We start from the raw sequence: 9203 nt of genomic DNA, 5'->3' as shown, positions 1-9203 counted from the left end.
GAGTCCCAACCTCCACTCCCTTCAGGCAACGGCCTCAGGCTTTCTGCCACTGCATCTCCTGGTGACGGCCCTTGTGTGCCTTAAGTGTCATACACTTACTCAGTCTCATTTCCCCAGTCCCCCACCTCCTTGTCTTTCTCACACTCTTCTCTACCGGAAAGCCCCTTGCCAACATTGGGTATCTATGAAAAGCCCCCTCGCCAAAGATGTCATTCTCTCTGAAATCTTCTCAGGTCACTTCCCACTTACCCTCGGTGCTCCCAGAGCTCGTTGCTTGAGCTAGGTTATTGGCTTCTTTTCATTCATTTATTTATTCAGCCATTCATTATCTATTTTCTCAAAGGCTACTGTATTTATGGCCCTTTGCTGTACCTTGTTCAGAGGTATGGAAATTAGTAGTGAGAGAAGGAAGTCGAATGTCAAGAGGGAAGAGTGATGTGCTATGATAATTAGTCGTGCACGTGCCATATTTTACCTGAGGAGACCATCTACTGTAGGGGGGAGAAAAGTCTTGGTCGTTGTGGTCAAACAAGCCTGGGCACCACTCACGTTAACTGGTTGTGGAATTGGACTTGGAGCTTCTATTCTGTAAATGGAGATAGTAATATCTCCTCGGAGGTATGTTGTGAGCTTGAATTGAACAATAAATATAATATGCCGAGCTCATGACATAAGCAAAACAGACACAACTTCATGCCCAACTTTGCTAAACAGTAAATGTTTGAAAAATCAGAATTTAGTCTACAGGAAAAAAAAAATCCACTGTTGTCTTTGTAACTGAAATGAAGATGCTAAAAACTTTACCCATAATAAAAACAAACGAAAGCAAGAAAAGTATCATGTAGAAGATGAATTTTCAGGACACATTCTTAATTATTGCTGTTTACTACAATCTAAAATATGTTGACCCACCAGTATTGACAAGGCCATCATGTGTCTAAACTGAGCACAAATAAAAAACAAAGAAATAAAGTTGACATCGTCTGGAAAGAATTATTATTGATCCAGGAAAGCAGGTTCTGAGGGTAGAAGAGAGCTGGGTTTCTAAGGGAAGGAAGCGAGTGTTAATGGATTGGAAGAAAACTGATTAAAGCAAAGAGTAAATGAATTTTATAATGAAAAATACAATAAAACTTAATCCAGACAAAGGACGACAAATTCTATGGTATCACTCATATGTGGAATCTAAAATGAAGAAATAAAAGGTCAAATTCAGAGAAACACAGAGTAGAAAAGTGGTTGCCAGTGATTCCGTTTCTGAGGAAATGGGGAGAAATTGGTTGCAAGGTACTAACTCTAAGATGAGCAAGTTCGGAGGCTCCCACGGATAACGTGGGAACTGTAGTTGATAACACGATATCATGTAAGGAAGTAGAACTTAAATGTTCTCACCCACCCCCCCCCAAAAAGATAAATATGTGAAGTAATGGGAGTGTTAATTAACTAGAGAGCGAAAATCCTTTCACAGTGTGTATGTGTATCAATTCAGCACAAGTCACGCTTCAAATATCTTACAATTTTGTCAATCACGCCTCAGTAAAGCTAAAAAAAATAAATGTCACAGAACTCTTCACCTTACTTCCTTTGATCTGCGACATTTCTAGGATGGTACGTAAGGGCCAGAAACCCAACACAAAGTCGTAACCACTTTTTTTACCTTGGTAACTCGGGGAAGTGACTAAGTGATCTAAGTGACTAAGCTAAGTGATCCTGGCTTATTTCGGCTCAGAGTTTATTACATCTGAATGTAAATTACCATTTCCTCTCTCTTGTTGGACTGTGAGATGCTTGGGGGCAGAGGACAAGATTTCATAATGTCTGGTCTGCCAGTCCTTGCCATGAGCCAGCAACTATACAAAACCCTGGCAGGGGGAGAAGGGGAGAGGAAGCAGAGAGCAGGGAGAGGTGATTAAAGGGAAAGTGGAGAGAAACAGAAGAATTTCCTCTCCATTCCTCTTTTTATGAAATCATAAACACAACGTAACCACAAGTTAATTTAATTAAATTGTTTCAATTTGAGCTGAGTTTACAGATATTTACATAGAGTGATTCAGCAACTCCCAAAGAATGAATAGAAGTCACTCTGAGCTCAGGAATCTGCAAACAAGCTCTGCAGATAATTCTGGAGCAGGTAGTCTCTGATCCACTCTTTTTTTTTTTTTTTTTTTTTTTTTAAGATTTTACTTATTCATTTGACGGAGAGAGAGACAACGAGAAGGAACACAAGCAGGGGGAGTGGGAGAGGGAGAAGCAGGCTTCCCTCTGAGCAGGGAGCCTGATGTGGGGATGTGGGACTCGATCCCTAGACCCTGAGATCATGACCTGAGCAGAAGACAGACACCTAATGACTGAGCCACCCAGGAGCCCCTCTGAGCCACTCTTTGAGAAACAATAGATTACCTCCTTGGCCATCCTATCATTCATTCAGTTGATGAGCATTTATCAGGGCCTCCGATGCCCCCGGTGCTGTGTTAGAATTTGAGACACAAGGATGCCCAGGTTAGATACAATCTCCACTTTTGTGGAGCTTATAACTGAGAGAGGAACCCAGGTGAATGTGTTCTGAGATAAACAGAACAGGTGAGAGCCCATTTTACCCTTGAAGAAACAGAGAGGCAGAGGAAACAGAGATGCCCTACTCCCATGCAGAGATGTTCTGGGAAAAAAAGCAAAATAAACAAAACAACAGCTCTGCATATGTAAACATAAAGTATGCTTCAAGAACTTGCTTCTTTTGTTCATTCCAGCCATTTCCCTTTGAAACAAAGGGGGTGGATAGGCAGAGGTCTTTTTGTTGTGGCTTGAAAAAGTGCTGTGGGTTTTATCACGCTGCCCCTCCCTCCCTCTGTGGCTAGCTCCAAGGAGGAGGTGGTTAGCCCTCTTCCCTTACTGATTACGAGTGGTTAAGAGCGTGGAGTTGAGCCCCAGATTCTGTCGCTGACACCCTGGCTCTAGCACTTCCTAGCTGTGTGATTTTGAACAGGTCACATAACCTTCATTCATGGTCTTTTCTCATTAGTCAAGTGGTGATAAAATAGTACCACCTGCCAACTAAAGTTCAGTTGGTGAAATTATGTAGAATGTTAAACACAGATTCTGGTATAATAAGTATTCAACAAGATTTAACATTTGTTGTTGTTGCTGCTATGACGTCAGCCTCAAAGTCCTTTTAAATGTTAAGAGTTCCCTGTGGAATGCTCACTGTATCTGGGAGGCATCTCCCAGGAACCCATTCTTTAGAGGAACATTCCTCTCTTCCAGTTAACATCCCCGCACTGGAGTGAGCTTTGTACTTAGCAAGGTGCCTGGTGTTGGGGAGGACGTTGCCTTTAGGAAGCTCAAGAACGGATGGTGGAGGTAGGCACCTACATGACACACTATTTTCCATAGCAAAATAGAGCCAGGGCTGAGAAAAGCCATCAGTAGGTTGCTTGGGGCGATAGGAAGATTGGGGTTGACCAGGGAAGGCTTCACAGGGAGCTGGGGCTAGAGAGCAGAACGGGAGAACGACGGCAGAAAAGCAGGAGAAGGCTAGTCCATGCTAGAAATTTAGGACTTGGTTCTCCACGCCAGAGCCCGAGGGGAGGTTTTAGGAACAGCCCAAATGATTAACACTGTGCTTTCAGGCGATAATGCCAGTGACGCTGAGGGATGACTTGGATTTGGTTTCAGTTTTCCACACTATTCTATCCTTATCGATCATAAGTGTCATAAAGGCAGGGACAGGTGAAAGAACACAGCGTCTTCAGAAATGACTAAAGCCGCGTGAAAAGAGGTAATAGGAGGTAAGGCTGGGGGACTGGACAGGCCCACAGAAGGAAATGAACTTCCTTCTGATGATAGGGGAAGCCATTGGTGGTGTGTGCAGGGTGGGGGACAAGAGTGGGGTTCCCATGACCCCTCTCTGATGCTACGTTCTACGTACAAATAGATATTTGAACAAATATATCAGTAGGCTGAGAATTTTAGAAACTATTTCAGAACCATGAGGTTGAAGGCAGAACACAGGTTTCCAATCCTTTGTTGGAAAGTTCGGACCTTAGTCTGCAGGATGACAGAAAAGCTGCATAAGGAGGGCCACAAGTACCGTAGTGGAGACTCTGGTGCCCCATCCAGATGCCTTTGCTACCCAAATGCACAGCCCCAGCTGCTATAGGTTGGCCACAGTACTCACAGCGTGGCACTTCTCTGAAGAATGGGAGCCTTCTTAGACCACAGCCTACTGAGCTTCCTACCCCCCCACCCCCCCCGACACACACCTTGCCCTGCTTTTCTCTCTTCCCTTACCAGGAGAGCACTCCCTTCAGTAAACCACTGGCGCAAGAATCCTGGCCTCAGCCTCTAAGAAACTTGACCTCAGGGACGCCTGGGTGGCTCAGTGGTTAAGCATCTGCCTTCAGCTCAGGGCATGATCCCGGCGTTCTGGGATCGAGCCCGACATCAGGCTCCTCCGCTGGAAGCCTGCTTCTTCCTCTCCCACTCCCGCTGCTTGTGTTCTGTCTCTCACTGGATGTCTCTGTCTCTGTCAAATGAATAAATAAAATCTTTAAAAAAAAAAAAAGAAAGAAACTTGACCTCAGACATGCACTAACCTGCTTTAGGGCGTGTTGACCCCAGCAGTAGTGTGTAGGGCAAATTGAAGACAGATTGAAAGCCTCATTTTCTTCCAACTCTAGTCGGAGTTTACAGAAATGATTTATCCATCAGCATGTGCTACTCTGAAACATTATTTATGTTTTCCTGTTTCTTTTTGTCTCTCCTACTAGGCTTACCATTCATTTTATCATGGGCAGCACCCTTTACAATGCCTGCGAAGGGCTAGGAGACAGAAATTAATTCCCTGGCTATCTCTGGGTAATGCTTCTGAGTTTTGAACGTTTCTTTGAGATATAAAGGAGCGAAAACCCCCTTTGCCTGTGGGTGGCTATCTGAAGGCCATAGCTTCAATAAGCTATCTTGTACTCCTTGAAAACCTGAATCTTATTATGCACAATCACGCACACCCACAATCACACAACCTTCGTCAGCCTAACATTCTAGCACAGCGTTGATAAATATTTGTGTTTAATGGCACTTAAGGGGAGCATTTTGATTTCTAAACATTGCCTGGTGAGTAATGATTTTGCCAAGAGCACAGCAAGAATTTTGCAATCTTGACTATTCCTAGTCTTTTGATGACATACAATTACTCCGCGCTGCAAAAAGGAGTGGAGAGAAAATTCTTTAAAGAGCTTGTCACCAGGGAATCATTTCATGGGGAATAAGGGTGGGAGCACCAAATGAATCCAAAGGAAGGGCAATTTTGCATTTTAAACACCATTCTTGCTTCTGTCTGAGCATTTGAGTCTTCTGAAGGGCTTGCCTTCTGCACTGGGGCAAAAGGAGTAATGGCGGGCTCTGCTCTCATTCGTCTCAGCCAGATTTTAGAAGAGCACCTACTAGGCACTCAAATAGATATAGAAATGAATTCCCAACTGTTGCGTGACCTTGAGCAAGTTACCAGCCTGCCCAAGGAGGCAGATGTGTGAGCCAGGAAGAGCATAGGAGGCCACAGAGGTGGGTACCTCGGGCTCCATTGGCTGTGTTACTTTGGGTGGAAGTTCCCATGTCAGGGTCTCAACTGTTATAGATCTAAAACGAGAATTATAATATCTCTGCAACAAGGTTGCTGTGAGGATAACTGAGATGGCCCCTGTAACATAACATAGTGCCCTTCACAGAGAGAGCCTTTGACCGATGTGAGCTCTCCCCCAGGTGCCAGGTTGTGAGTCACACCCTCCAACACCGGGTCTCAGAGTCTTGGAGGCACGAAGGATACCCCGTAATGCAGCTTCTGTAAATTAGACTTAATTCGCAAGATGAGGTTCTCATTGATCTTATTCACATTCATTTGACAGTTAATTCTCGTGTACCTACTGTGTGCAAGACCCCGTTCTGGCCCTGAGAAAGTAGTGGTGAACACGATAGAGAAGCTTGCTCATTGTTCACTGAGCTTGTATTTTTGTTAGGAAGAACAACGAACAAATAACTCTAGAAGAAAATAGGTAGTGATAATTGTTGTGATGGAGAGAACACGGGGTGCTTTGCTGGAGTGCTAGGAGGGAGGTGGTTGGTGGCCAGGGAACGCCTCTCTGAGGAGGTGGACCTAAGCTGAGCTGTGAATGCCGAGGGAGAACCAGCCAGCAGGAGTGTGTCCGGCTGACGGGACAGCTAGGCCTAAGGTCTTCAGACAAGGGCTCATGCAAAGGTCCTAGCTCATTAAGTTACAGGATCAGAAAGAATGCGAATCTGGGGAAAGCCTAGTAAGGGCAACGGTTGGGGACGTGGTTTTTAAGTACTTAAGTAGATGAAGTGACCTTTTCTTAATGCACCACCATCCTAATGCAGTGCCTCGGCCCTTGTGCTTTACCCATTCGTCAGACAGCACTATCTTGAGACACCGCCTTGTCTACATGGAGAAGTCATAGCCCCAAGTGTCTCCTTCTTCTTTCCTCCCTTTGAAAAAACTATAAGCCATAATCACTGCTGGATTTGCTTCTGTCTTGCACTTACTTTCATCAGAATTTGTAAGAAGAAAAGCCAATGTCAGTGGAAAGAGTGCTAAAATTTGTAGCTAGCTGCTTACTTACACACTTACTTACTCTTTATACTCCACCTGCCTCCCCGAAGGGTTTGTAGTTTCCTATGTTAGAAAGCATAGGTATCATTTTAAAAAGCAAAAATATAGGACAAGCCATACCAGGGCCTGCATTGGTGGGATGGTGAGGAGCCCATCACTATGACAGGGAAGTAATTGAGGGGCACAACAGGGCTGCCCTGGCAACCAAGGGATGAAAGGTGTCTTAAGAGTTTCCAGGGACCTGGTCCTGAGTCTCGTGTCAAGGTCCAGCTGTGAGGCCTCAGGTAGTTCGCCCCACTCTGGGCTCCACCTGAAAAATGAGTGAGTTATTAGGGGAAAGGAATTCTCTGAGCTTGTCCGATGTCAACATTTTGTGATTCCAGGTGGGGTTTGTGCTGCAGAAGGCCAGGGGGGGAGTCTGTAGGTGAGAGAGGGCAACTGGGAAGGGTCAAGCCCCGCTTTGGGAGTCAAGAGGGCTTCCTGATGAGACCTTCATGCTGTCGAGGTGGCATAGCATGGTGGCCAGGAGCCTGGCCCCTGCCCAGTGAACTCACTGGATTTGTATCCTTGGTTGATTACTGAGTCTCTCTTTACCTCGGTGTTCTCTCTCATCTGTAAAGGGGAGTCCTTACACAATAGGAGTGTTGACTGTATGAATGGCGGTCATCCACCGAGTACACATAGAACAATTCTGGGCACAGAGCAAAGGTTCAGGAAATGGGAGTGACTCCCAATGTTGTTGTTGCTACCATTCAACCACCGGAACTCCTCAAGGAGGGGATGTCATTGCTCCCCTGGCTCTTCATGCAAAGAATGACTCATTGAGGCATCAGGATAATTATGTTAGGCCAGATAACTCAGCCTGGATACCAGCTTCACAGATGTGACATGGGAGTGAACAGGGCAATGAACAGTAACTGTTCACATGTGCTGAACATTTACTGTGCACCAGGCGCTGTGATAGAAACCATACTTGCCTTTTCATATAACTTTGTCAATGACCCTGTGGGCAGGTAAGGACCTCAAGGTTCAGAGTCATCCATTCTTGTTAAAACCCACATTTGTGACTCGAAAGCCTATACTTTTGAGGCAAATCAAATACTTGTGGAATTAAGTCCTACTTCTAAGCACCTCATCAGAGAGAGCCAGTCTGGGGACTGCCAGAGTGTCTGCTCTCTGACAGATGAGAGTGCTGTCTGGGGACAGGTGAGCTAGGAGGAGCTAGGAGGGAAGACGACTTGGCTGGTGTGGGTCTGGTGGGGGAAAGAATCAATCTTTCTCTCTTTCCCCACATACCCCCATGTGCGTGCACACGTGCGCACACACACATGCTCTTACCACATCAGGGGCATAACACACTTCGTTCCGCATCATAAAACATGGGTTTAGTGTTTGCTTTTTCACTTCCCAGGGTGTGGCCTTGGGCAAGTCACGAGCCTCTTATTTCTGTGTTCTGTAACACGGGGAGTCAGATACTCTCCAGCTTCCTCAGCAGAGTGTGAAGCTTAAGTCCGATAGATGATGTGCATGAATGTTCTTTGTAAGCCACAGAGCAGTACAAATGGCATTTTCCTTTTATCATATATAACTGGTATTACCAAGATTTTGGATTGCCTCCCTCCCTCAAGACTTCCTTCCCTATTCAGAAAAGTAGAATTATCCTCTTACCAATGATTCTGTCTCTTGAGACACTGGTGTGGCATAGTGGAAGGACAAATTGCCTTAGTTTAGCTCTAAAAATATTTGAGCCGATCAATTTTCAGAGTGTTGTCAAGTATTGAGTGTGTGGACCATGAAATTTAGTGCAGAGTAATGGCCCATGTCTGTCAATAAAGGCAACAAGGTAGGGTTGGGGGGGGGTAGGAAAGCTGCCAACCCAGGTATCTGCTCTACAGCTAACTGGGAAAGGAGATTTTCCATTAGATAGAGACAAGAGCTAGGCGGTAATACCTAGTGCCCATGTTTTCCTTTGTTTCGAGAAGAGCAATTACTGTGTTGACCGTACTCTGGCCAGCCGTTCAGGTTTGTTGACTTGGCAATTATTTCACCCTTCTCTTTGTTTGCTCTACCTTAATGGGGTGATTAGGCCTTCAGGCCATCATCAAATAGAGTGGGTGCCTGGGAACTTGGTGGGCAGTTGAGGTAGGATGCCAAGAGAGGTCTAATTCAGGGGCGAAGGCACAGGGCTGAGCCTTAAGGCTCTAAGCGCTTCTTCCTGAATGGGAGGGTTCACTCATTACTGTGTCTGTTTGGAAACATATCTCTAGAGAGCAGAGTGATGCAGTGAGAGGAGAGCTGGTTCTGTCCCTCTCAGTCACTTGGCCTGACCACTTGACCTCATGAACTTCAGCCACCTCATGTCAACATTGTGATAATGGTGACTCACGCTCCTCAAGACTCTTGGGAGGATCAAATACATCAATTTATTCCTTTCATCCTTCAACGTGTGTTAACTAAGCAACTACTATATTTCAGACACTGTGCTAAGACTTGGGAATATGGCAGTGAAAACAACAAAGATCCCAGCACCCAGAGAACTTACATTTACTCTGTAAAGTGTATAGTAAGGCAGATGGTGAGGAGT

The sequence above is a fragment of the Ursus arctos genome, unplaced genomic scaffold, assembly GCF_023065955.2.
Source record: "Ursus arctos isolate Adak ecotype North America unplaced genomic scaffold, UrsArc2.0 scaffold_4, whole genome shotgun sequence".
Taxonomy (NCBI): domain Eukaryota; kingdom Metazoa; phylum Chordata; class Mammalia; order Carnivora; family Ursidae; genus Ursus; species Ursus arctos.
This window is presented reverse-complemented; position numbering follows the sequence as displayed.